We start from the raw sequence: 26741 nt of genomic DNA, 5'->3' as shown, positions 1-26741 counted from the left end.
ATTGACGGCATAATGTGTTGTTCTGTTCTATGATAAAAGTCTGAAAGTTCACACGTGTTCAGTCTGTTAAAACACTTTCAAGAAAAAATATAAGATTAAAGCAAACAATCTGCTAGGCAGCCTCTGTACACAGACAGCAGACAAATGAGGAGCATTTCAAACTCAACACAGAAAATTGTCTTTGCATTAATTGGCTTATGGCAAGGTTACTTATGGCACATTTGCCTTTAAGACTCAGCAGGTCTATACTGCAAGATATTATGTTAACCATCTGCTGAACAAGCAGAGCAGATCTCAGAGCCTGTGTGTCCTGCTTTGCTTGCAAATTTACCCACTGTGACTAAATACACATGCATAGAACTGATGATTAAAAACAGCCAGATATGATAATTCTAGGGGAGAATTACCATTTTCAATTCCAGGATTAAAATGAAATGGTCTATGCCACATAAGTCATTTTAGGAAGGCAAACTTTGAAAGATAAGCTCTTTCTTAAGACAGCTTGCAAATTTGAGCATCACACAGAAATTACATAATCATTACTGTAACTGGGGTGTCATTTTATGCTTAGTAGGTAAGCATATGAAAATCCCTTCCTATCTGCACTAAGAGAATCCTTTTTCCTTTGCCTATTGTAAAATGTTTTGTTTTCTGTGTTCTTTTCTCTTTCACTGTTTCATGTCCTTCATAGTCCATTTTAGTCTTGATGGAATTTTTGCCCATTGCCGTTTAGAAAATTGTGCAACAAGGGATATACATTCTGAGAATTCCTTTTACAAACATCTGTAACCTAAGAAAAATACTTCTACAGTTTTTCCAGAATGAAATCATCTTCTGACGCCCAGGTAACATCTGCAAATCCAGCCTATGTTATGTCACTTTGCTTACATAATAGCAAAGCCAGTTTCGTCTAGTGGCTAAATCACCAGGCTAGGAAGCAGATGTAAGTTCAAGTCCCATGAAAGCCACCCAAGTTACTTATGGCCAGTCACTCTCTCTCAGCTCAACCTACCTCACAGGATTGTTGTTCTATAGGATTCATAATTTTCTGATCAAAGGCACACAATGTGTAGTCCTTAATGGAATTGTAACTACATAGAGGGAACTATACACTGGGGTACCTCAAGGCTCTGTCTTAGGCCAATACGCTTTAATATCTTCATAAATTATTTATGAAGGGGATAGAAGAGGAACTCATCAAAGGGGATAGATGCGGAACTTATCAAATTTGCTGATGACACCAATATGAAATAGCCAACACTCCAGAAGATAGGCTTAAGATACAGAAGGATCTCAACAGACTTAAACACTGGGCCCTATCTAACAAAATGAAATTCAATGGTGAAAAAAGAAAGGTTCTACATTTAGACAAGAAAAAACAAATGCACAGGTATGGAATAAGTGGTGCCTGGTTCAAGAGTAGTAACTGTGAGAGAGATCTTGGAAATCTAGTGGACAATCACTTAAATATGAGCTAGCAGTGTGCTGCAGCTGCCAAAAAAAGAAAACAAAGTCCTAGGCTGCATTAACGGAGGGACAGAATCAAGATCACATGAAGTGTTGGTAAGACTTTATAATAAGGCTGTGGTAAGTCCACACTTGGAATATTGCATCCAGTTTTAGTTGCTACAATATGAAAAAAAATCTTAAGACTCTAGAAAGAATGTAGAGAAGAGCAACAAAGATGGCTAGGGGACTGGAAGCTAAAACATGAAGAATAGTTCCAGGAATTGGGTATATATAATTTAATAAAAATAAAGATTAGGGATGACATGATAGCAGTGTTCCAATATCTAAAGGGCTACCACAAAGAAGAGGGGATAAACCTAATCTTCAAAGCATCTGAAGGCAGAGCAAGCAGCAATGAATGGAATCTACTCAAGAAGAGAACCAACCTAGAAGTAAGGATAAATTTCCTGATAGTACAATTAATCAGTGGAATGGCTTGCCTTCAGAAATTGTGGATGTTCCATTACTGGAGGTTTTTAAGAAGAGATTGAATGATCATTTATATAAAAAGGTATAGGATCTCCTTCTTGAGCAAGGGGTTGGACTAGAAGATGTCCAAGGAACCCTCCAACTATCTTATTCTGTTGTTGTGGGCACAAAAGGAGAAAGGTGTATTAGATACGATTGCTGTCTTGAGTTATTTTTTAAAAATAATAAATGCAGGATAAACACACAAACAAACAAATAAATATTTGAAGCCTCCTGTTATAAGATAAATACATGGATTCTAAACTGTAGAGATCATTACACAAGGAAGGTTAAATATTTACTTCCTCGGGTATTTTATTCCCCAGAATGGTCCTTTTCTTTTGCTGATGGTCCTGAACTGTGGTGAAATCCAATTTTTTTTACTACCATTTCTGTGGGCATGGCTTGGTGGGTGTGGTGTGGCTTGGTGGGCATGGCAGGGGAAGGATACTGTAAAATCTCTATTCCCACCACACTCCAGGGGAAGGATACTGCAAAATCCCCATTCCCTCCCCACTTCTGGGGGAAGGATATTGCAAAATCTCCATTCCACTCTGGGGCCAGCCAAAGGTGGTATTTACCAGTTCTCTGAACTATTCAAAATTTCTGTTACCGGTTTTCCAAACTGCTCAAAATTTCTGCTACCAGTTCTCCAGAACCTGTCAGAACATGCTGGATTTCAACCCTGGTCCTGATCTTCTTTAGGATCTGCATGCTTATACTACTTCTGCTGGAGAAATAGGTGGAGATCAAGGTTACGAGAGTCTTTCCTAGGTTCAGTTACGGAATTATCTAGAACAAGACATGCTGAAGATAGTCCTTCTTTCATTTGTTCAATTGCACCAGGAATATGCAATTCGTCCTACATTGGGATAGCCTAGAAGACCACGGTAGCTGTCCTAAAAGCAGATACCTTATTGGACAATCATGGCATTGCCATACAACATCTTTGTTATGGGAGCTGTCCTAGTTACAGTGTGCTTCAAAGTACATTTCAAGGTGCTGTTTATTACATACTGAACCCTTAATGACTTGGAATTTGAGTAACATATTGCCCAACTCAATATGATACTCTTGAGTTGGGCATATTGCCCAACTCAAGATGATACTCAATCATATTGAGTATCATATTGCCTTACGGGACCGTCTACTGCCGGCTTCTATCTCCCAGCGTCCGGTGCATTCCCACAGAGAGGGACTCCTCAGGATGCCGTCAGCCAAACAGTGTCGACTGGTGGCCCCCAGGGGGAGGGCCTTCTCTGTGGGGGCTCCGACCCTGTGGAACGAACTTCCCCTCGGGCTTCGACAACTACCTGACCTTGGGACCTTTCGCCGCAAACTTAAAACTTATTTATTTCGTATGGCTGGACTAGCTTGATTTTACCTTTAAAATTTTAATCGGATGATGGGTTTTAAATTTTGGTAATTTTATGGGGTGTATTGTTATTTTAAATTTCTGGGCAAGTTTAAATCAGTTTTTTAAGGGGTTGTTTTAATCATTGTGTATGTTTTGTATTTTATCTGCCTGTTCACTGTCCTGAGTCCTTCAGGAGAAGGGCGGTATACAAATTAAAATATTATTATTATTATTATTATTATTATTATTATTATTATTATTATTATTATTATTATTATTATTATTATTAACCAATATGGATAAAGAGATAAAACCCACTGAAGGTCATGACCTAACAGGAGATACAATAGGAAGGTACGCATTCTCGATGGCAAGCTTACTTAAGCAGAAAGACAGAGGATGGATGGTGGGCAGGAAGGGGGTGCAAAAGATATGGCAAGAGAAGGGGCTTTAACACTATGTGAAACATGGTACTGGCTCTTTTCTGAACTTTTAATTTGTTTTCCTGTGGGATTCTCTGGAGCTCCAACTATGGAAGAAACATTTGCCCTGGTGGTGGGATTTCTCTTAGATTACAATTCTAGATTAATCATATCACAAATATGGCATATCTGGAACACCATATCATAGTACTCTAGTCTGAAAAAAGGGTTATGATATTGACATATTGAATAGGTGAATAGGTGGCAATATAAATTCAATATAAATAAACATTGTCATCTAAAAGAACACACAGAAATGAGATAGAAAAAAATGCTGCTATGGAATCACATACTCAACTGGCATAGGGCCGGGTTATTTATGGGACTGCCTGCTGCTACCGAATACCTCTCACCGACCCGTGCGCTCTCACAGAGAGAGACTCCTCAGGGTGCTGTCGGCTAGGCAGTGCTGGCTGGCGATGCCCAGGGGAAGGACCTTCTCTATGGGGGCTTCCACCCTCTGGAACAAACTTCCCCCAGGACTTTGTCAGCTTCCTGACCTCCGAACCTTCTGCCGCGAGCTTAAAACACATCTATTTATCTGCGCAGGACTGGATTAGATTTTAAAATTTAAATTGGTTTTAAATGGGTTTTATTATGTATATTGTGATTTTAATTATTCGGCCATTTCTAATAAGTTTTTTAACTGATGTTTTATTTTGTATTTATATGTATATTTTTTATTCTGGCTGTGAACCGCCCTGAGTCCCTAGGGAGATAGGGCGGTATAAAAATACGAAAAATAAATAAATAAATAAATAAATAAATAAATAAATAAATAAATAAATAAATAAACTATTAATTTTCATTAAAGCTGGATATATCTTTTGCAGTGAAGTAGCTCTGCATGCACATCCATGTAAAGACCACAAGGAACAGCACCCAAGAAAAATATATCATTACAGTAATGATAAACAAAGAGATCCGATGCCTTCCCAACTATCTCTGTGAAACAATTTGTGCAGCCCTAGCTTTCACAATAGCTATTTTGTCTTTTTTTCTGTTTAATCAGGTTAATTCTTAAGTGCAAGAAAAATGTAGGGAAAAAAGACAAAACAGCAATGAAAAAAATAGATGGTTACAAAAGAAAAGTTGTGACATTTTGCTGCTCAGTAAAATGGCATGAATTAAACAGAGGTGTTGCATAATAAACCCCTCACCTTAAAGTACTACCCTTCATAAGATTATTAAATAAAATCAAGCACCTATTAGCATTCCTAATGCAAACAAAAGAAAAAGACATAATTAGTACAACTAAATAATTAATTCCTCTCGTAATTTTTTTAACCAAAGTAAAAGTAGACAATAAAAGTCATTATTGTCTTCCATTAATATCATTAATGGAAAATGTAATATCTAGAAGTAAATAAAAACTGCATCTGCATTTCTATGGCTCTTTTGTAATCACTAATAATGATTCATGGTTATAAAAGTTTAGATTTTCAATTTGTGATTTTAATGTTATGTATGATTTAAAATACCAGCCACTTTTCTATTTCTTGACTTTAGTGTATCCAAAAAATATGAAGGACTTACTACAAAGGAGCTTGTAATGTGACATTTGCTATATAACATTATAAAGAATGTCTTCACATCTGTTTGTGATTACTTTGCTGCTGCTTTCCCTTCCTCCACATTTCCTGCTTTTTTGTATCTTTTTATAACATACTAGGTCTTGTAAATATCTTCTGTCTCACACTCATATCTCCACTACAGATCTAAATCACAGAGATTATGGAAGACCATAAGTTATATCAGGGGTCTCCAACCTTGGCAACTTTAAGACTTGTGAACTTCAACTCCCAGAATTCCTCAGCCAGAGGGATTCTCGGAGTTGAAGTCCACAAGTCTTAAAGTTGCCAAGATTGGAGACCCCTGAGCTACATGATTGCTTTCTGGACAGCAACTAAATTCATATGGAAGAGTATATATGCATGAGTCTGTCTGCCTGCCTGCCTTTCTTTCGCTCCATCCCTCCCTCCCTCCCTCCCTCCCTCCCTCCCTCCCTCCATCATCTACCTTGCTTTTTAAACTTTTAAACTTCTTAAAGTAACTTTATTGCACAAATTTTCTCCCAGGTCTAGAACCAAGGGCTAGTACAAAATAGTAATGTATGCTTGGTCACATATTTATGTGGACAAAAGTGTAATAGAAGATACCCAATTACAAACAAAGGCTACATCCACACTCCATTATTATAGCAAAATTTCTTTAGAGTGCACCCTTCCCCCATGATCTGCCAGGTTCCCACCCTTTTAGTCTTCCAGAATTGATAAAGGGATGGATTTCCCCCCAGGCATGAGATAGGGTGAATTTGGAGCCCAAGGAATGTATGGCTTGGTGGAATGGAGATTCAAGTGTGTGGTTTTAATGTGTTTGGTTTATTATTGCTGTGAGTCACCTAGAATCATGTCTACAACATAGCCAACCATATAAACCTTTTAAATAAATAAATAAATAAATAAATAAATAAATAAATAAATAAATAAATATTTTCATGTTTACCATATAAAAAGGCAGGTAAACCTTTCATAATATAAAAGAAAATTAGAAAGTGATCTGACACTTAAAAACAAGTACATTGTTTAGAATTGGTCTGATTGTGGAGCCATGCAATGCCATGATGGTGCAGGGCATAAAACAACAGGGACCTTCAGCACCTTGGACAGATCAATGGAAAAGAAGCTGAAAAGAAACTGACTTATGAAAAAATGTTGTCTCAGCAACATGCCACACACAGCCTTCAAAAAATTTTCCCCCAGTGCTGACTGATTTGAGGTTGTGATTTATTCTACTCCCTTTGAGGAGCAGTCTGCTTTTCATTGGGCAATTAACTGATCCTTCACTTGGTGGTTTCTGATATTTAGGACTCTATGGATATCTATGTGATTCTGAAGTGCCAAGGGATGGTATTGCACATACCTGGAGTAGCACAGGATGTCTTATTCTCCCCAGCACTAAATAAAACCAAAGCATTTTTACCTAGTAATATTACTAAGTGTAACATTGGTTTTTAACGTATTGCATTTTTCTGAAAGGAAAAATAATCCAACTTTTAAATTATATGATTTTCTAAAAATGTGATTATAGAGACAGGAGGTATTTCTCCTGTCATCTATTTCTTTTATAAGAGGCAGGTTACTGGTTTATGGAATTCTGTTATAGGTAATGTTCAACAGAAAACTTTGGTGCTTTTCTCAACCCATTCTTATTCAATTTAATGAAAAATATTTTAAAAACATGTAGGTAATTACAAAATGGACAAAGACATGTGTAAATGCACTGTATTTCATTTGACTCTAATTGAGCATTCTGCAGTCTTACTGGCTTCACACAGTTCAGTGAAACCAAGGAAATGATATTTCCATTAGAATTTATCATTTAGTTACAACAGGATCTGCAAGAAACTGTGTATGGAAACTACTGTTTGGGCTATATTTAGATGGCTACTGAAATAATGTAGTATTATTGATATTATTATTATTGATATAGATGACCCAGTAACCCTAACCCTAACCCTAACCCTAACCCTTCTCATCTCCTGCCAGACACTGATAGTACAGAAGAATGTCCTGGCATGCCTCCAGCCCCCAGTCCTGGCACCATGCCCAGACAGTCCGAGCAAGACGAATGGCCTGACATGCCTCCAGCCCCCAGTCCTGGCACCATGCCCAGGCAGTCCGAGCAAGACGAATGGCCTGACATGCCTCCAGCCCCCAGTCCTGGCACCATGCCCGACAAATGGAGCAACTAAACCCTTCCCCCACAGCATGTGAGCCTGAGGAATATGAAGCCAGTCACGAGCTGGAATTACCGACAGCTGGAGGCTGGAGAAATCCACGCTTCCGGAGAATGGAGAGGCGACGTCAGCAAAAGGAAGGGAGGGGCAGGCCTGGATAAGTGCTGAGTCATGGAGCCACACCCCATGGCATACATAAAGGATCTGCTTTCTGGCATTCTCTGAGTCAGGCAAAGTCTAATCTGGATTGCTGAAGTCACACCTTGGATTTCTGCCTGCTCTGAGGACTCTGATAGGACTTTGGCAGAGCTGCAGAGGCACGCTTGATACGGACTTCCCCGACCCGGCCGTCAGAGGGGAAGTGGGACACGACAGTTTCCCCCGATGTGGGTGGGACCGATTACTATCTGGGACAGGTCCAGGACCATCATGGAAGCCATGAACTCCTGAACTATCGTCGAGGATTTGCCTGCCAACGGCAGGTTGAAGTCCCCCATAACCATAAGTCTGGGGGTATCAACCGCCGCCCCGGCTATCATCTCCAACAGCTCGGGCAGGGCTGCTGTCACGTAGAGGGAGCCAGGTACACCATCAGCAAGCCCACCTGAATCCCGTGGCCCCACTTACAAGGAGAGATTCACATCCGGCTATCTGCGGGACAGTGACCTCCCTCGGTTCTAGACTTTTGTTAATAATAACCGCTACCCCCCACACCCATACCTTGGGCCCTCGGCTGATGAAATGCATGGAAGCCTGGTGGGCACATCTCAGTAAGGGGCACCCCCCCTTCTGTGCCCAACCAGATCTCCGAAATGCCCATCAGGTCCGCACCCCCCTCTTGAATAAGATCGGATATGAGGGGGGCTTTATTTATCATGGACCTGGCATTGCATAGCATCAGTACAGACCAGTTGCTTTAACATCTGTAGTCATGAAAACCTTTGAAAGGCTAGTGCTTTCCTACCTGAAAACCATCACGGATCCGCTGTTAGACCCCTTGCAATTTGCATACCGAGCAAATAGATCAACAGATGATGCTGTTAATATGGCTCTGCACTACATCCTACAACATCTTGAGTCTCCAAAGACCTATGCAAGGGTCCTTTTTGTAGACTTTAGTTCAGCATTCAATACCATCATTCCAGACATTCTTCTAACTAAGCTAAACCAGCTACAGGTACCGGAACAGACTTGTAAGTGGATCACAAGCTTCCTAACAAACAGGAAGCAGCAGGTGAAGCTAAGCAAGATCACATCAAATACCTGTACAATTAGCACAGGGGCCCCCCAAGGCTGTGTGCTCTCCCCACTTCTCTCTGTATACCAATGACTGCATCTCCAATGATCCATCTGTTAAGCTACTGAAGTTCGCAGATGACACAACAGTGATTGGTCTCATTCGAGACAATGATGAATCCGCATATAGACGAGAGGTCGAACGACTAGCCTTGTGGTGCAACCAAAACAATCTGGAACTGAACACACTCAAAACCGTAGAAATGGTGGTAGACTTTAGGAGAAACCCTTCCATACTTCCACCTCTCACAATACTAGACAACACAGTATCAACAGTAGAAACCTTCAAATTTCTAGGTTCTATCATATCGCAAGATCTAAAATGGACAGCTAACATCAACATCATTAAAAAAGGACAACAAAGAATGTTCTTTCTGCGCCAACTCAGTAAGCTCAAACTGCCCAAGGAGCTGCTGATTCAGTTCTACAGAGGAATTATTGAGTCTGTCATTTGCACCTCTATAACTGTCTGGTTCGGTTCTGCAACCCAACAAGAAAGACACAGACTTCAGAGGATAATTAGAACTGCAGAAAAGATAATTGCTACCAACCTGCCTTCCATTGAGGACCTGTATACTGCACAAATCAAGAAGAGGGCCGTGAAAATATTTACAGATCCCTCACATCCTGGACTTAAACTGTTTCAACTCCTACCCTCAAAACAACACTACAGAGTGCTGCACACCAGAACAACTAGAAAACAAGAACAGTTTTTTCCCGAAGGCTATCACTCTGCTAACAAATAATTCCCTCAACACTGTCAAACTACTAAATCTGCACTACTATTAATCTTCTCATTGTTCCCATCACCAATCTCTTTCCACTTATGACTGTATTACTGTAACCTTGTTGCTGGTAATCCTTATGATTTATATTGATATATTGACCATCATTTGTGTTGTAAACATTGTATCTTGTATCTTTTATGTACACTGAAAGCATATGCACCAAGACAAATTCCTTGTGTGTGCAATAACATTTGACCAATTAAAAATTCAATTCAATTCAATTCAATTCAATTCAATTCTATTCTATTCTATTCAAATACTGATTTCACAGAAAGTCTCTTGGACCTACTATTTCAGTTCCATCAGAGTGAAAGGATACTGAGTAGAGCTGTTCCTGCTGAAAGCAAATGGGAGGAGAAAATGTTTGTCCATCCTCCTTTCGATTCTGCTCAACCCTACAAATCATGTTTTGTAGTAGAACTGATGTGATTAGAAATACTTCTCTATTCAGCATCAGAATGCTCTGCAGAAGCCTTCTATGAACTGAAAGAGTACTTTCTTCTGGGGGAACATAGATTCTGAACCCAACACAGCTTTTGCTGCTTAAATGCAAATGGTGTTTGGAGTGATGACATTGCCAAGGAGAATTAGTGAATGGGAAGCTGTAGTGTTAGCCTTTGGCTGACCAACTAACTCTTTCCTTTAAGCCAGGAATCCTTTCACTGGGGCCTATTTTGCTACATTGATCTTTTCATAGCCAAGAGCTATTACCAAGAAAACAGAATTTAAGCATAAGGGCATCCCTGGAAGATCTGATGCTGGACTTTCTCACATGTCTCCATTTCAGGGACATTGAAGGGAATTATGGAACATAGAACATATTTAAAGCATAATACACCTATTTTCCTGCCATTCAGGTACATGTTATTAACATCCTCTGGCAAATGAAAATGAATTGATAATGCTTTGCCCATATCTGCTTTAACCTTCCTTCAGTTATTTTATCCTTAATCTTAAAAAAAGATATCATAAAAATTACCTTTCTTCCTCAATGAGTAGTTGCAAGAAGGGCATGGGAGCTTCCTATTTCTTGCATAAAAGAGAAACTTCTCGGACATGGCATTTTCTTGGCAATCTTATGAAATGGTTTGCCAATGCCTTTCTGGGCTTCCTGTGCCGGGCTGAAATTTCTTGGTGGACTTCCATACAGATACTAACCAGTTTTGACTTTACTTTGCATTTTGAAATCAGCCAAGCTGTCATCTAGCTCAGGATTTTCCAATCTCAGCAACTTTACAATCTGTGGAGACCCCTCAGGGAAATAAGCCCACAAATCTTAAATTTACTGAGTTTCAGAAACACTGAGCTAGTTGGCAAAATGTATTCTTCCAAGCTACATTTTAAACCTTTTTAATAAAATAATACTATATTTAAGGACATTCTTAGTCAAACTGTTATAAACTGTATTAAATATATTGTTCCTTTGGCCCATATCATGTACCCCTGAAGGAGCTAATTAATTTCAATGAACTTTTCTAGTCCTATTTGCGTGCTAAATTCCAGCCTGGGTATTTTAATAATCAGAAAAATAAATATATGTGAATGACTAATTAGACAGTTTGACTATTTCTGGAACATTTACCCTGACATTGCAGAAATGTACATGATTATTTTTAATACTACATCTTTACGTACAGATGTTCTCTGAAAATAATGTAGCTTAACAATTATTAAAATTTCCCTCTCTGGGTCAGGAGGACTGTTGTTAAAAGTAGAAAGAGAGGAGTGCTTTGCAATCTGGAAATCAGATATATGTTCTGTAATTATTTATGAAAGACATAACTGGGGCGTGTGTCCAAATGTTTTCAGTTTATATAGACATAGATCTTCTGACCACTTCCTTCCCAATCCTAAGAACATATGAAAAGAAAAACGATTAAATGTTCATGGTTTTCTTTTATAGAAAACAGTGAGTATTTCTTTAACACAAAATTAAGATTAGACAAAACACAGGCCTTAGAAGCAATATGTATTCTATTTTATACATGGGCCCATATGGGTTTCTATTTTTTATGACCAAAGGACTGAACTTAATTCAGTCAAAACTTCATAGGCTAATTTCATGGGGCAAAGAAAAAATATTGAAAAATGTTTCTAATTCCAGAAGAAGTTTTTTTTTCTTACTTTATATATAAGAGACATTTTAATTATCGCTATCATTGCCTGAGTTTGCAGGAAAGCTTAGCATTAAATTTGAACTGTTATGGGAAGAAATATCTGGAACAGAAGATAGAAAATCTATCTTCACATAACAGAAGTTCAAGCACAAATCCACATACTGTTTCCAATTATTTTACCCATTCAGCTATGGACACAGAGAAGACAGATTGTAATTTAGTTAAAATGAGGGAAACAAACCATTTTATAATTTATTCCACCAGCAGTAGTTAAAACATTCCAGTTTAACATTATGTTAGAATGTCATAGAGTGACCATTAGTCAACCCAATAATATATTACTTAAAATGTATGCGGCCATAGATTACAAAACTATTTAATTGGCTAGGGCAAAAAATCCTTTAGGTTAAACTCCTTTATATTTCTAGTATTGCCAAAATTATTTGGAAATAGTTTAAAATACTGTATATTCTATGACAGAGATCAATGTGTGTGTGTGTGTGTGTGCACCTGGGCGCGGGCATACACACACACACACGCACGCAAACACAATGATGTGTACACCTAGTCAACTTTTGTTTGATGAATGAAGAAATCTGATGTGGTACAAAGCAGTTTCATTTTCATCTACCTGCAAATCTAACTATGGCCCATTCCATATATTATTTAATTAATGAATTTGCTACTGCCTACAGACTTAGTAGGAAACTTCAGCTATTCCTAACTCTCTAGCCAGGGAAATTTTGTATTAAGTGTATTTTCAGCATCCTTTTTCCACATTCATAATTTTGCAAAGGCTGTGCAAAGATTCCCCCCTAGCCTTTTCCCCATTTGCATTGCTGATTCTGGAACCTGATAAATCAACAGGAGGACATCTGTGTAAGCAGGTCTCTGAACCATGAACCAATCCTGCCACCTGGTAAAATCTTCTTTGTTCCTTCCTGCTGTCACTGCTTCCTAATTTTTTTTCCTTAAATGAAAACACCTAAAGTAGCAATTTTCCATTTGCATAGTCCTGCATTTAGAAGCTCCTTCTCTCTATCTCTTTTTCCCCCCCTGTGGATGATAAGCTACTTTCCATCACATCTGAAGCCTGCACTGCCAATTAAAGCAGCCCAGCGCTGCCAAGAAGGGCTATTCTTTCACTCTCATTCCTTTTCTTCCTCCTCCTCCTCACAACCATAAATCCTAAATGGAACATTCTTTCTTGATTCTTCTCACCAGCAATCAGAGTTGACTAGAGGAAGTTTTTTCTTTATCTAACAATCCACCTAAAAATATAACAGGGAAATTATCCTAAATGTCTTCTGTTAAAAATGGTAAGCTCAAAGCAGTCGGTAACAAAATGTGAAATGACTCCTTCTTTTAGGGTAAAGTGTAATTATTGGTTTCCTAATCTTGACAGCTAAATACAGCTGGTCAGGTCATTTTCGAATGAGACAGGCAAGGACTGCTGTTGTCAAGCAGCAGCACGTTTCCAGTGCCTCACATATAACCTAGCGTGTTTTGCTACTTAGAGCAGTTGTTCCCTGTGGATTAAGATATAACAGAAGCCCAAAGAAACTCTGAGCCCCTTGAGATCAGAACTGTTAGCAGATCCACAAACAGCATGTGAAGGTTCTCCAGAATGAAGGGCTGCAGGTGTTCAACCGGATGCCATGCAGATAGTTTTCTAGTTCCACCTCACCTTTTAAGTATTGGAAGTCAGATTCCTGGCCACTTACACTTCCTCCCCAAACTTGAAAAAAATAAGTAAACAAATATCCAACCCCCATCCACAAATATTAGGCATTTCCCAACTGAATAATACATTAATGATTGTAGGTCATAGCTGCAATTAAAAATAGCCGAAAGACATGCAGGCTCTCAAACTGGGATGTTTTTAAAAAAACAATCTTTTAAGGAAACAAATAGAGACATTAACAAGAAATAATTGTAAGAGAAATGGAAAACAAATTTAAAATAAAAAGTTTTGTAAAGTATTAGTAGTCAATTTTTTAAGAAATATTGTTTCCTAATATTCAGAAAATTATTTTATTGTTCTCATTAACCAGCACAACCTAATACTGAAAAATGCTTCCCTCTTCTCCCAGTTTTATTCTATGTTATAGAAATAATATTTTACTACATCATTCAGTATAGCATCTACTACAAAAGACATCAAAAAGAAAAGAAACTCAGTGCAAAGCCTGTAATCCTGCAGACTGGTTCTACGTGAATGCATTTCAATTAACAAAATCTTCAAACCCATATAAACATAAGCTATTTGGGATAATGCTACAGATATATGGTTAGTCTTTTCTTTTTTGCATACTTTCCTCATTTAAACGTTAATTCCGTCAATATGGGCACAGTGGAGAGGCATGCATTCCAATCATAAATGATTCTCAGAATCCCAAAGAATCAAGTTAATCTCACAATGCTCAATGTTTAGTGGCTTCCAGCAAGCAACATGCAAACCTAGAAAGGATTACCTTCAGTCTAAAACTCTTCTTCGTGTAGCACAGACTCCAAAGCAGAAGCAATGCGCCACACAACTCTGCGTCCTACATATATAGCAACATGTTAAAAAGTCATTTCTAGTTGATCCAGTTCTTGGAATTATCAGATTCTTGCCTGCTCTGATACTTTCTGAGTCTATATGCACAGCAACAGATCACTACCTAATTTGGCTGCCAAGCCTATTACACTGAACAGACAATGCCTTCTCTGTCAGAACAGAGAATGAATAGTATCACAAGGACACTCCTCTCATGTACAGATCTGAACTTCATTCTCCTCCTCCTTTCAAAGCAATCTAAGTAGGGTGAGAACGGATGGGAAAAAATCACAGATATCTGTACTATGATGCTCCCTATTCCTCAAAGGAAATAATTATTATTAAAAGGGCAGTAAGATGATACCATTCTTTTTTTAAAAAAACTGACAACCCCAGATGTACAGATGGAAAGTATCTGCTAGCTTCATATTTTTATGCCAAGTGACTGAATGTAAAAAGAAAACATCTGGAATAACCATTATGAGGTCTAGAAAGTTTGTGCAAAAAGACAGACATGAAGGAAATTCAATTGGAATCATCTGAATGTGGACACATACCGTATGTCTGCTGTTCTCTGTTTTGAAATGGATTTGGAGATAAAAGTATTTGTATTTTAAATGAAAAAGCAAGCGTTTCAAGTAAGATTTTAGTTATGAAAGTAGATAAATCTTTGCAGTGACAGGAGATTTACTTTGTCCTATGGCAGCAATAAGAATTTTCTTCAGTAAACATTTCTGGAGATGCAATAGATTGCATAAACATCTTCCATGCATCGCCCTAGCTCAAAATACATGATTAAAGGTTAAAGTATTCCTTTGATATCTATGTTTTAATACAATTGTTCAAGTATGCCTCCAGACAGTACTGAAAAGATGTTAATATTATTTTGAAATACAGTACTGTAGTTGAAATATATATAGTCAATGTTGTTATTGTTATTTTTGTTTCTTCCACTATGTACATTTTATTAAGAATTTCTCTATGATATAATATGCATTTTGAACATACATACCTCATATAGAATATTGATAATATTTAATATATTTGCGTTTGAATTTCCCATTTTAATGCACTTTTTGTTGTCAGGAAGATTGCATTACAAAATTCTGAGTGGGGTAAATGCAAGGTAAGTTTTGATTTATATTGCTCCAGAAAATATGAAACTGACAAATGATCAAAATATGAATATAATAATGAAATTCTTTTACATTCCTAGTCTGAAAACAGTTGGATCTAATGACTGCTGGGCCTTCTGTTTCATTCTCCTCTTGCCTGAGGCTAATTTAGAGCTGCCAAATGTGCAGACAAACAGAGAGTGCCTGTTTGCCATCCTCCTCTATTTGAGAGTTTCTCAGGGCATTTGACAGGTCACTGCTGGAGAGAGAACATTAGATCAGATGGCCCTTTGGCTAGAATGAGGACTCTCACAGGAACTCATCCAAAATTTCAAGTTTTCACCTTAGCCAGTGACATTACACATTTACATTTGTAATAAATCAGAAAGAAACTTTCTTAAACTTTTCATGTGCATTTGTTTATTACAACTTTCTAAACATCCGAGACAACTAACCCTGCAGAGATGAGATAATCTTCTGATGAATAGGGTCCATGCAGTAATTATGTATGACACATTTCTTAAATACCAGCTCCATGACAATTATAAGAGCAGAGAATTCATTCAATGAATTTCTAATTCTTCCAAGATACAACTTAGTTCTACTTCTGCTTATTATAGCACTTTTTCTCCCAAGTGGATAGTAAAAGGAAATGGCACATACATCTTATAGATATTTGGAAAACATTTACTGCTCAAGGCTAGTTTGTTCATTAATTTGTAAAAGTATCAAATAACATTTAAGTAATGTAGAATTCTTGCACTCAAATGTAACTCACAGAATAAATTAATAAGTTATTCAGGAGCTATTGTATACAATATTCTTTCATATTACTTATGATAATTTTTTTGATGAAAAATGAAAAGAATCTGAGTTTAAAATTGGGAAAATCAATTAATTCAACAGAGGATTCAAGACACAGATGTGTTCAGAAGATTCTCCTGTCTCATAAGGAAAAATTTCAGAGAAATTCCTGCCAACAAATGTTGATTTTCCTCTTCACCTGCTGTAAAAATCTGCTCGTGGGCCTTCCAAAACAGTGGGAGAAGACTGCAAGAAGAGAATTGAAAAAGCCACACTCCCGTCTTCCATCTAGTTAATATTGCATCAAATCAAAATAATCTCCATGGATGGAAGTGCCTTTCCATTTGCATAAAACAAGTTTAGGATTTAATCTACTGAAAATATACATGAATAAAAGCGAATATACGTGTCCCGGGATAATGTTGCAGGATCCAATCTGGATCAGTAACCAGAGAACTGGTGACTGACCCAGATCCTGAAAATATACGATTGGCTAGTAGAGCTGAATTCAAACACAATCAGAGCAAGACTATTCCTTTATGTTATGACAACAGTGGAGATGAAAAATATACAAGTTTAGAAAAAAAATGCCTTAGAACTCACCTCCCATTTAAAATAAAACAAAAAACCCTTTTGTTGCCTAAAATGTCCTGGTGTGCATATTGCACAAAGGGGAAAAGGACAACAGTGTTCCTGCACTCTACTGGAGTTCTTTCCATACTCAGTTACAATATCCTTATATTGAAGTCTTGGAACACTTGCTTGCCATTTGGTGGGAGAAATAAGAAATAGTTTGGTGAATCTAATGAGATTCTTCTTACATGAATTGGAAACAGTTTTTTCCAAATCATTTAATTATTGAGTATGAAGCAGTGGTGAAATCCAATTTTTTTTACTACCGGTTCTGTGGGTGTGGCTTGGTGGGTGTGGTGTGGCTTGGTGGGCGTGGCTTGGTGGGCGTGGCAGGGGAAGGATACTGCAAAACCTCCATTCCCACCCCACCCCAGGGGAAGGATATTGCAAAACCTCCATTCCCACCCCACTCTGGGGCCAACCAGAGGTGGTATTTGCCGGTTCTCCATACTACTCAAAATTTCCACTAACAGTTCTCCAGAACCTGTCAGAACTAGCTGGATTTCACTTCTGATATGAAGGATCTTAAAGTACCTACACTGAGGCTTGAGCCAATTCTTTTTGAACTTTTTGAATCCATTCATTGAATTATGCAATGATCAATGGATTCATATACACTGAAATAAATAAAGGTGATAAAAATAAATGTACAGCTTTTAGAAATAAATAACTGTGTGGACTGGCAACAATTATTCAATATTAGACAGGGACTACTGGTGTAGTTTGCCATTTCAAGCATACTGTTTGGGTCACATATAAGAAAAGGAGTGGCACTACTCATAGATTAAGCATTTAGGAGAATTTTTCATGGGGGTATTTTCCTTTTTGTACTTTCTTCTGTTATGTTAGTGACTTTGAATCATATTTAAATGAATATGACTTCAAAAATATAAAAGCCAATCCATTTACAATGATGGCATGACTAAATAATAAAAACTCCCTGGACGTAATTTAAATTATGCAGAATGTTTCCTAGGGTAAATAAATTTGCTAAGACTTTCAGACACAAAGGAATGGTAATAACAATGCTTTTCTGACATGCCATATATGATTAAAAAGAACGTCAAGTAGCATGCCAAATCACTGGATGTCAGTTTAATGGAAAACTTTGAAATTAAATATTAATGGAACCAGAAATGTGTTCATTCACCAGAAGGAGATGCCAAGCATTGTACATTACCAGATAATTAATCCTAATATTAGTCCCAAAATTTTAATCCTAAAATTTTGAATATTAATATAAGACAGATAAAATTTTTGACTTCTTTGTTGCTCTTTTTTATTTGCTTTTATAGCATCAGACACAATAACGTTAGAATGAATGATGATTTTGATGAGAAATTATTTAGAAAAAGTAGTTTTGAAGTACTCACAGCCGAACAGTGTCGACTGGCGGCCCCCAGGGGGAGGGCCTTCTCTGTGGGGGCTCCGACCCTGTGGAACGAACTTCCCCTCGGACTTCGACAATTACCTGACCTTAGGACCTTTCGCCTAAAACTTAAAACTTATTTATTTTGTATGGCTGGACTAGCCTGATTTTTATCCTTATTTGATGGGTTTTTAAAGTTTTGTGATTTTATGGGGGAGTATGTTATTTTAACATTTGGGCATTTAAATTAGTTTTTTAAGGGATGTTTTTAATTATTGTGTGTATTTGTATTTTATCTGCCTGTTCACCGCCCTGAGTCCTTTGGGAGAAGGGCGGTATACAAATTAAATTATTATTATTATTATTATTATTATTATTATTATTATTATTATTATTATTATTATTATTATTATTATTATTATTATTATTATTGAATAATTTTTATTTCCATTTTCCAACATCATATTTATGTACAAACTATTATCCATCATTAATCATTAATTTTTATTTATAACTGATTCAGGCCTGCCCGATTGCCACTTCCTTTCTACACAACCTCCTCTCTACCCTCTACTACTTTCCTCTCTACCTCTACTACTTTCCCACCTTCATCTCCTTCACTTTACTACTTCCTCTCCTCCTTCTTCCACCCTTCTTCCACCCTTCTTCCACCCTATCTAACCTTCTTATTCCTCCTCCTTCTACTCTTTCCTACCTACTTTCTTCCTCCTTCTACTCCTCTCCTTTTCTTCCTGAAATGGCAGTCGAGCATCCCCAATATCATTTTAATTTTTTAAATTTTTTAATTTCATATCTTCAAAAATTACTGTACATTAATAATCAATCCATGTATCATTTCCTTCCCCCTCCTCCCTTCCCCCAGACTTCCCAGAGCAAATACCGGGTATTATAACCAACAATCACAAGCTAAAGTATGCAAAATATACATAACCTCCCACCTTTAAAAATTTAAAACTTTAGATCCCTCACATTAAGAATAAAAAGATAGGAAAGAATAATAAAAAAAAGAAAAGAAAAGAAGCAATACCAACTTCACATATTACTTCTTCTTACAGTCCATTTTTAAAATTAATCCATCTTCTCAAATTCAATTTTTTTTCCACTTGTATATTCCTTCAAATTTCATAAGTCCATTTCTCAAATTACTGTCCATCTTATTATTATTGAACTTAGAAGATGGACTAATTTTAAAATGATTAAGAAGAACGGACATTAAATGTTATGGCAACTGAAGAAATATTATTATTATTATTATTATTATTATTATTATTATTATTATTATTATTATTATTATTATTATTATTATTATTATTATTATTATTATTATTATGTGTAAAAGTATGGATTTTGCTAAGTTTGGCTAGGAGAAATTATGTTCATATACAAAAAACTCCATTTGCTAAGAGGTCAACCTACAATGAACCTGTTACTAAGATATAGATATCTTAGACAAATTCCTTGTGTGTCCAATCACACTTGGCCAATAAAAAATTGTATTCTATTCTATTCTATATAGTAGCAGCCAAATGTGTTTGATTTATACTCAAGTTCTTCTTCTGTCTACTTATTTTTTGTGTTGACATTTTGTCATCTGGAAAGAAAGGTGTATACAGGATACATGTAAGTAAAATTGGGACCAGGAACTTAGCTGTTAGAGGATCATGAATCTGTTAGGATCAACTGAATGGTAGACCTTTCCCTCCCTCACTCCCCTTCATAGTCTTCCATCTTTAATCTACAACTGCCTATATCCCTTAGAGTCACTTGCTGTTTTGAAAGTGTCAAAAGCTTATTTCATTTTAAGTTAAGTAATATTATACTGCTCATTTTTAAAATGTTTGTTCTACTGTTCCTTATGGTACTTACTATTCTTAGTGGCAGTAGAGATGACATCAGTGGCTCCGTTACAATGGTAAAATTATTTGCCAACTCTAAAATTCCTTTTTTGAAAATAGTCAGCCACTGAACATTTAGATGCCACTTTCTAGCTGGAAATAGTTTTTCATTTTCACATAAGATTTTTTTTACTTGCTATAAAAGTACTACACGTGAATTACAAGGTTAATGAAGATATGATGGGGTAAGAAAGAAATGAACATCACAGTTGGAGACATAATGTCCCATTTTTGAGCTGATTAATGAAACATTAACATTAGGTTGCAGATAAAGAGGTTCTCTTTGAATCAGTCTATAATTCTCATTACTTTTCCAAAGTACATATTTCTGAACAACTCATCTGTTTCAGGAAATCAGTGTGCAGGAGGCATAAGAAAAAACATGGTAGCTCATTATGCTGGGGTGTGATAAAATATTTGTTATAGATACCTTGAAAATATTACCTTCTTTTTTCTTTATGGCCACTGTCCACCTAGGTATAAGCTTCATAACAAATTTGTTGAAGATTCTCCTGCCATTAACTATTACTATAACAAATTATATTTGTAAAATACACTTCCAGAAATGCAACTATTTAAAATGCACTTGAATTGCAGAAGCTTAATTTAGATAGCAAGGATTGAAAAACAAAAACCAGCTCATGGAATAAGACATTCAGGAGTAGATTAAAAAATGATTTGTCCAGCTTTAAATGAAGAAAAGCAATTTCCAGGAAAAAAATTAACACTTTCCTTCAATTGAAAATAAATGTGATAAATTGCCAGTATGGGCAGAATTTCATTTAGTTTAATACAACATGAATATCACTTACTACATTTCCAATTGTAATGTGCACATTGCTGACCAATGTCCAATGTCGAATCTTTCAGCAGAACTTTCCAGTGAAGGACTGGACAGCTTTTACCCAAACTTCCTTCTGGCAGGACATGTATAAAACAAATTTCTTTCTTTAATAAAAGTCGAGTGCCTTTTGTTTCTGTTGTTTGCTTTCTCTGATCATTCTTTTTGATCCTAGTTGTTGTTTAGACATAATAGTCCTGACTCATTAAGATCAATGGGCTCTGTGAATGTTGATCACATGACTATGGGGATGCTGCAACAACCATAAATGTAAAAAATGGTCATTTTTTTCAGTGTCATCGTAACTTTGAATGGTCACTAAACAAGCTGTTGTAAGTGAAGGACTACCTGTATTGCGTATAAACAGTCAAGATAAAAGACTTCCTTGGGCCAATGAAGAGATAAATCAAACTCAGACATTTATTAGATTAAAAGTAGCATAATAATGAATAATAATAATGTCTTCACCATAATAATAGAAATAATAATAAATAAAGCTGTCATTGGTCTGGAAAGCTGTCTGGAAAGAATGAATGTTGCAGATTGACATTATCTAGATTTAAGACTATGAAGTATAGAGAATGATATGATGTGTTGAGTGTGAATTTAGTCTGAAATAGAAGATTTCATCTAAGGAATCATGTAATGGAAGATGAAGCTACCATAGCTGGATAGTAAGAGAAGATTGAAATAATTCTGGAAAAGCCAATGAAATCAAGTGCCTAAAAAGGTTAAGTACCAGTATCCAGTCTTGCATTCTTATTCATATGAACAACAGCCAGTGATAAGGGAAGGGGCATGTCTGATGCACAAGGATATCGAACTAATTATTTTGATCCATGTAGATCAGGGGTGTCAAACTCGCGTCGTCACATTGTTGTCATATGATGTATCGTGACTTTCCCCCCTTCATTAAAATGGGGTGGGTGTGGCCAATGTGTGATGCATCCGGCCTGTGGGCCGTGAGTTTGACACCCCTGATGTAGATTGTGGAAGATCTGGAGGCTGTTATACCAGAAGAATAAGTCATAATTGGAGTATAGCAGGGTTGGAGAGGTAAAATGTAAGAACTGAATCAGAACTGTGGTTACATTCAAGTTAATATTCTTTCCTTACTTCTTTCTATTCTTTCCAAACAGCTGTATTGGATCCTTAGGAGAGCAATTTACTCTAGCAGCTGCAGACAGCTGTGAACTTTCCCATGAGGTCTGCAGCTGCTGCTTCTGATAAATCAATGATAATTCTATGATGAAAAGGGTTTAGCTATCCCTGAAATAAGATCATTTGCTCATATTGTGGGAACTCAAGCAGCCAAACTGCTATTTTATTTATTTGAGCCAAAAAGCAACTTCTTTTATCTGGGAACCAACTGACTAAAAATAAATGTGCCCGAGAGAGAGCATGAAGAGAATTATGATTAATTATGTAAAATATTTCTGACTCTTGAAATAGAATTTACCTCCTCAAAAGAATTTATTGGGCTTTGCAATAATCTTCATTTCATTTCAATAATCATTCTGTTTCTTCGTGTTGAAATAATTAAAGAAATGACTACACGATAAAGCCAATTTCAAATTCTTCCTTAATCACTACAAAATGTCTTTCAATATAAAATCAGGCTCCAAATTATGGGGAGAACTTAGACATCATGGATCTTGAATAGGATTTCATTTAACTCTACAATGAACACTGAATGTCAATTTTCAGAAATAAGCAGCCTTACATCTGGTAAGAGCATTACATTCAAGTAGCTCATCAAACATATAATACAGATTTTCCATAAAGTTCCTAGGCAAATTCTTCTGGAGTTTTCATCTTAGTCTTGCAATTGCAGACAGGCACACTGGGACATTTTACGGGTTAAGACAAAAGGGCGTTTGGTCCATATCTCTTCCTGTTGCTTGGCAACTACAGGAAACTCCACCACCTTCTGTTTCAAATGGCAGCACTATCTGCCATGAAGGAAAATACATAAAAGATGTTATGGTATATAGGAAAAAGTGGGGCAGGGAGTGCATATCCCTAATTATTTTGCATTATTTTGAAAGCCCCCCAATTTCAAATCAGTAGTGAAAAAGAGACAAAATAGAAACAAATTTAAGAGACCAAATTAAATCAATACAAGAGCTTCCAAACAACCTCCCTGTATTATAACCACCCAACAAACACTCTCAGTATCAGCCCAAGGAATAATTTATGGCCTCATAAATGCTTTCCACAAATGAGGACCATTCACTTGTAAGAACCTCATCCATTTTTAGTGCCCTATCCCAACTTCCTTCTCTCAGCTATCTTCAATCTCTTATTAATATATTTATTCCAGCTGGGTCCCTTCGTCTTGTAGCTCTCCTAGCAACAGATGTTTTAACATGACCTAGTCCCATCAACTGATATTTCCTCTTTTTAATGCATCATTGGATTAAAATCAGTGGAAATCCCACATGCATACTGTAAAAAGAAAACTCCATTAAGAAAAATCCCTTTTTTCAAAATGGCTTTTAAACTGATTCAGCTGAGCCACAGTTCTGCTCTCCGTTAGGAAAAGGGCAAAATTGCTTTTGCAGAGCATAATCAATACGACATTGCTAAAGTCTAATCAGAGTGGATGAGTTTTCTTTCCATAAACCCAAAGGCATTCAACTGATATAAAGAATGATTATACATCTCATGAATTAACAAGCAGAATCTGCCTGAGATTTTACATTCTTTGTTTTCTTTTTCCAAACAACAGACGTATCTTAAAAATACTACCTAGGCAGAAACTGTTCTTTAAAACCATTTCAGAAACAATATCTTGAACATGTATCGCAATTTGCTCTTTCAACACAGTCTTGTTAATTTACCCTAAAGACTTATCTTTAGGGTAAAATCTCTGCTTATAACAAGCTCAAGTTGTCACTGCCATATGTTTCTCCAGTTAAAACAAAATGTTGCTTTTATGAAATTTCAGGCCCTGACAAAGACACATGCGTGTACTGGATATCAAGTATTAGGCTGTAGTGGTTACCTCAAGCAAGAGATTTTTAGTGACATGAAAGAACAATTTGTTAATTAATTATTGCTGTAATTTTGCTATGGTTGGGAAAAAGACATGTCAGTGGATTTTGTGTTTCAGGTGTCAAAATAATTTAACTTGCCTTGGCAACTACACATCTTGGCTGGGCATTGGTTATAGCTTTAATTCAATCAGCAAATTAGTATAAGTTGGCTTTATGAACACCCTACATAAGGTAACAAAGGGATGGGTAAACTAGTATTTGTACATGTTCTAGAATAGAACCTATTGTATTTGCTAGGTTGGCTGGAGGTTATGGAACATAAAGTTCAAAACATCTTCTCCCCCACACTGAATCTTCATTTTTTTCTTTTAACTGCTAGCATATATAGAAAGATAGAGCAGAATCCCAACTCAGTTGTATACTGAAGGTGACACTTCATTACAAATTTTGTTACAGAACTTTTTAATCAAATTATTTAGCAACTTGTCTATAAAATAAGACCCTATCTTATATGTTATGTATTCATGTTTGTACCTTTAAATATTTGAGCGGGAAATCAGCACGTTGCTGATTGGACGAAGCCTCCAGCAGAACTGTATAAAAGGAGAGGTTTTTCCCCCAGCCTGTTGCTGGGTTCACCCTATATTAAAGAGCTGTTGTCACTACCCTGGTCTCCAGCCTCGTTACTTCCCGAACTTAACATTGGCGACGAGGATGGGATCTCGAGGCTAAGGAGAACCAGAACCGAGCTGAAGCACGATAGACCCGAACCCAGCAAACCCAGGGCAGAAAAGCGGAGATGGCCAGTTACACTCCACCCGCACCGTTTGACCCGGCTAAAGAGAAATGGGGAACGTATATGACCCGTTTCGAAAGCTTTCTAGAAGCCAACGAACTGCAAGGTTCAGATAACCGAAAAGGGCTTATTTCTTAAGCCACTGTGGTCGGAGGTCATTGATATCGCGGAAGCCCTGGCAGAGCCAACGCCGTTGCAGTCGGTGTCGTGGCCAACTTTACAGACTTTACTAAAACCACCGCACCAACGCCGTCCAAATCGTGCGGCGGTTTGAATTCGGAGGCGAAGGCAGATGGAGGCGAATCCATCGGTGACTACATGGCGCCCTAGAAAAGCGTCCAAGGACTGCGGATACCGTGACCTGGGCGGTGCTCCTCGAGCAACTCATCCGAGGTCAAAGACATCCGTTTCGGCGGCGACTGCTAGCAAACAACCTGCGCTGGCCAACGCTCTGGAAGCCAGAGCACATGAAATGTCCCAGCGGCAGAGACACTGCAGAAGCCGGTCCACAGAAGGCGGGCGGCAACTCCGGTGCACCAGGAGGAGGTTCAGACCGAATCCGGCGGTGAAGATGAGGAAGGGTCTGCCGCACGAAACGCGACAAAGGGGACCGAGGCGAATCACGGAAGCTGCGGGGTCAACACCAGCGCCAACGCTGCAAGTTTAAGGCGACATGTCGGCGGTGTGGGAAGAAAGGGCACCTAGCTCAAGTTTGTCGAGCGGCCCAACCTTCCGCCGAAAATTCAAATCGGCCAATCAGGCGCGGAATCGGCAAGGCGACCCGATTGGCTCAAACAAAAAGCGCATTCAACCAAACAACTGTGGTCATAGGCGCGCCTCGACCAAGTGGAGAAGAAGATCTTCACTAAGCCAAAAATAGAGATGCGGTGCGGCTTGAAGTAGACACGGATCAGCGATCACCATCATGTCCTGGGACACTTTGGCGAAGTCGCTGCCGTCCGTCGCGGCGCCACCTGCAAGCACAGCGGCTCACGGTCCACGACTACCAGGGAATCGCATCCCTGTTGAGGACCACCTCCGTCCGAGTCGATGCGGTCCATAAAGACCCTGCCCATCACGATCGTCGAAGGAACTCTGCCCAGTCTGTTGGGACTAGACTGGTTTCGTGCCCTGGGCATGGGAGTGACTGGCATCTACAGAAGTGACTGTAACCTGAAAGACATTCTCTTTAACGAGTTCAAGATGTCTTCAAGGACTGCCTGGGCAAGTACAAGGGGACCCCTATTTCCTTCAACTTAGACCCCAGGTAGCCCCATTAGGCTTAAAGCGAGGAGGTCCCTTTGCCCTAAAACCAAAATCGATAAGGAGCTGGACAAGCTCATAAATCAGGGATTTTGGTGCCAGTCGATCACGCAAAGTGGGAGACGCCAATCGTCACCCCAATAAAGTCGGACGGGTCAATTAGAATTTGCGCTGACTACAAGGCGACGCTTAACAAAGCCTTACAGAAAAGCGCTTACCCGGTTCCGTGGTGCAACACTTATTGCACTCTTTGGGGCAAGGGCAAGTCTTTGCAAAGTTAGACTTGGCCCAAGCCTACCAACAACTGCCGTGGCGCCCGCACAGCGAAGCCCAAAGCAATTGTACGCACAGGGGGCATTCAAGTGCACCGATTGCAATTTGGGGTGAGTGTGGCACCAGGGCTGTTCCAAACCTAATGGGCGACTACTGCAAGGGCTCCCAGGGTAGTTCCCTACTTTGATGATGTCCTAATTTCAGGGAAAACATGGAGGAATTGGGGAGGCGTTTAAGAAAGGTTTTGGGGATTTTCCGGACAGCGGATTAAAAGTCAAGGCAAACAAATGCCAGATAGAATTCGAATCGATTTCTTGGGCTACGGATAGACAAGAAAATTCACCCTACTGAGAGCAAGGTTAAGGCAATTAGGAAGGCTCCAGCGCCCAAAAACAAAGCAGAGCTGCAGGCATTCCTGGGTTGGTGAATTTCTATGC

General features: G+C 38.0%; 1 protein-coding gene across 4 annotated transcripts in view; it reads right to left on the bottom strand.

The window, feature by feature from the left end:
- PAG1 (phosphoprotein membrane anchor with glycosphingolipid microdomains 1) overlaps positions 1-26741 on the bottom strand; it is a 150046-nt gene that overhangs the window by 25627 nt on the left and 97678 nt on the right. The window contains exon 1 of one of the 4 annotated variants that reach the window (XM_058176472.1): positions 14231-14449. The exons of the other annotated variants lie outside the window; for them this stretch is intronic. The gene's annotated coding sequence lies outside the window, so the exon portion shown is untranslated. Of the gene's footprint in view, positions 1-14230; positions 14450-26741 lie in introns of those variants that run through there. 4 annotated transcript variants of the gene reach the window in all.

The sequence above is a fragment of the Ahaetulla prasina genome, chromosome 3 (assembly GCF_028640845.1).
Source record: "Ahaetulla prasina isolate Xishuangbanna chromosome 3, ASM2864084v1, whole genome shotgun sequence".
Classification (NCBI taxonomy): Eukaryota; Metazoa; Chordata; class Lepidosauria; order Squamata; family Colubridae; genus Ahaetulla; species Ahaetulla prasina.
Note: the sequence above shows the minus strand (reverse complement) of the source record. Positions and strands in the feature narration are given on the sequence as shown.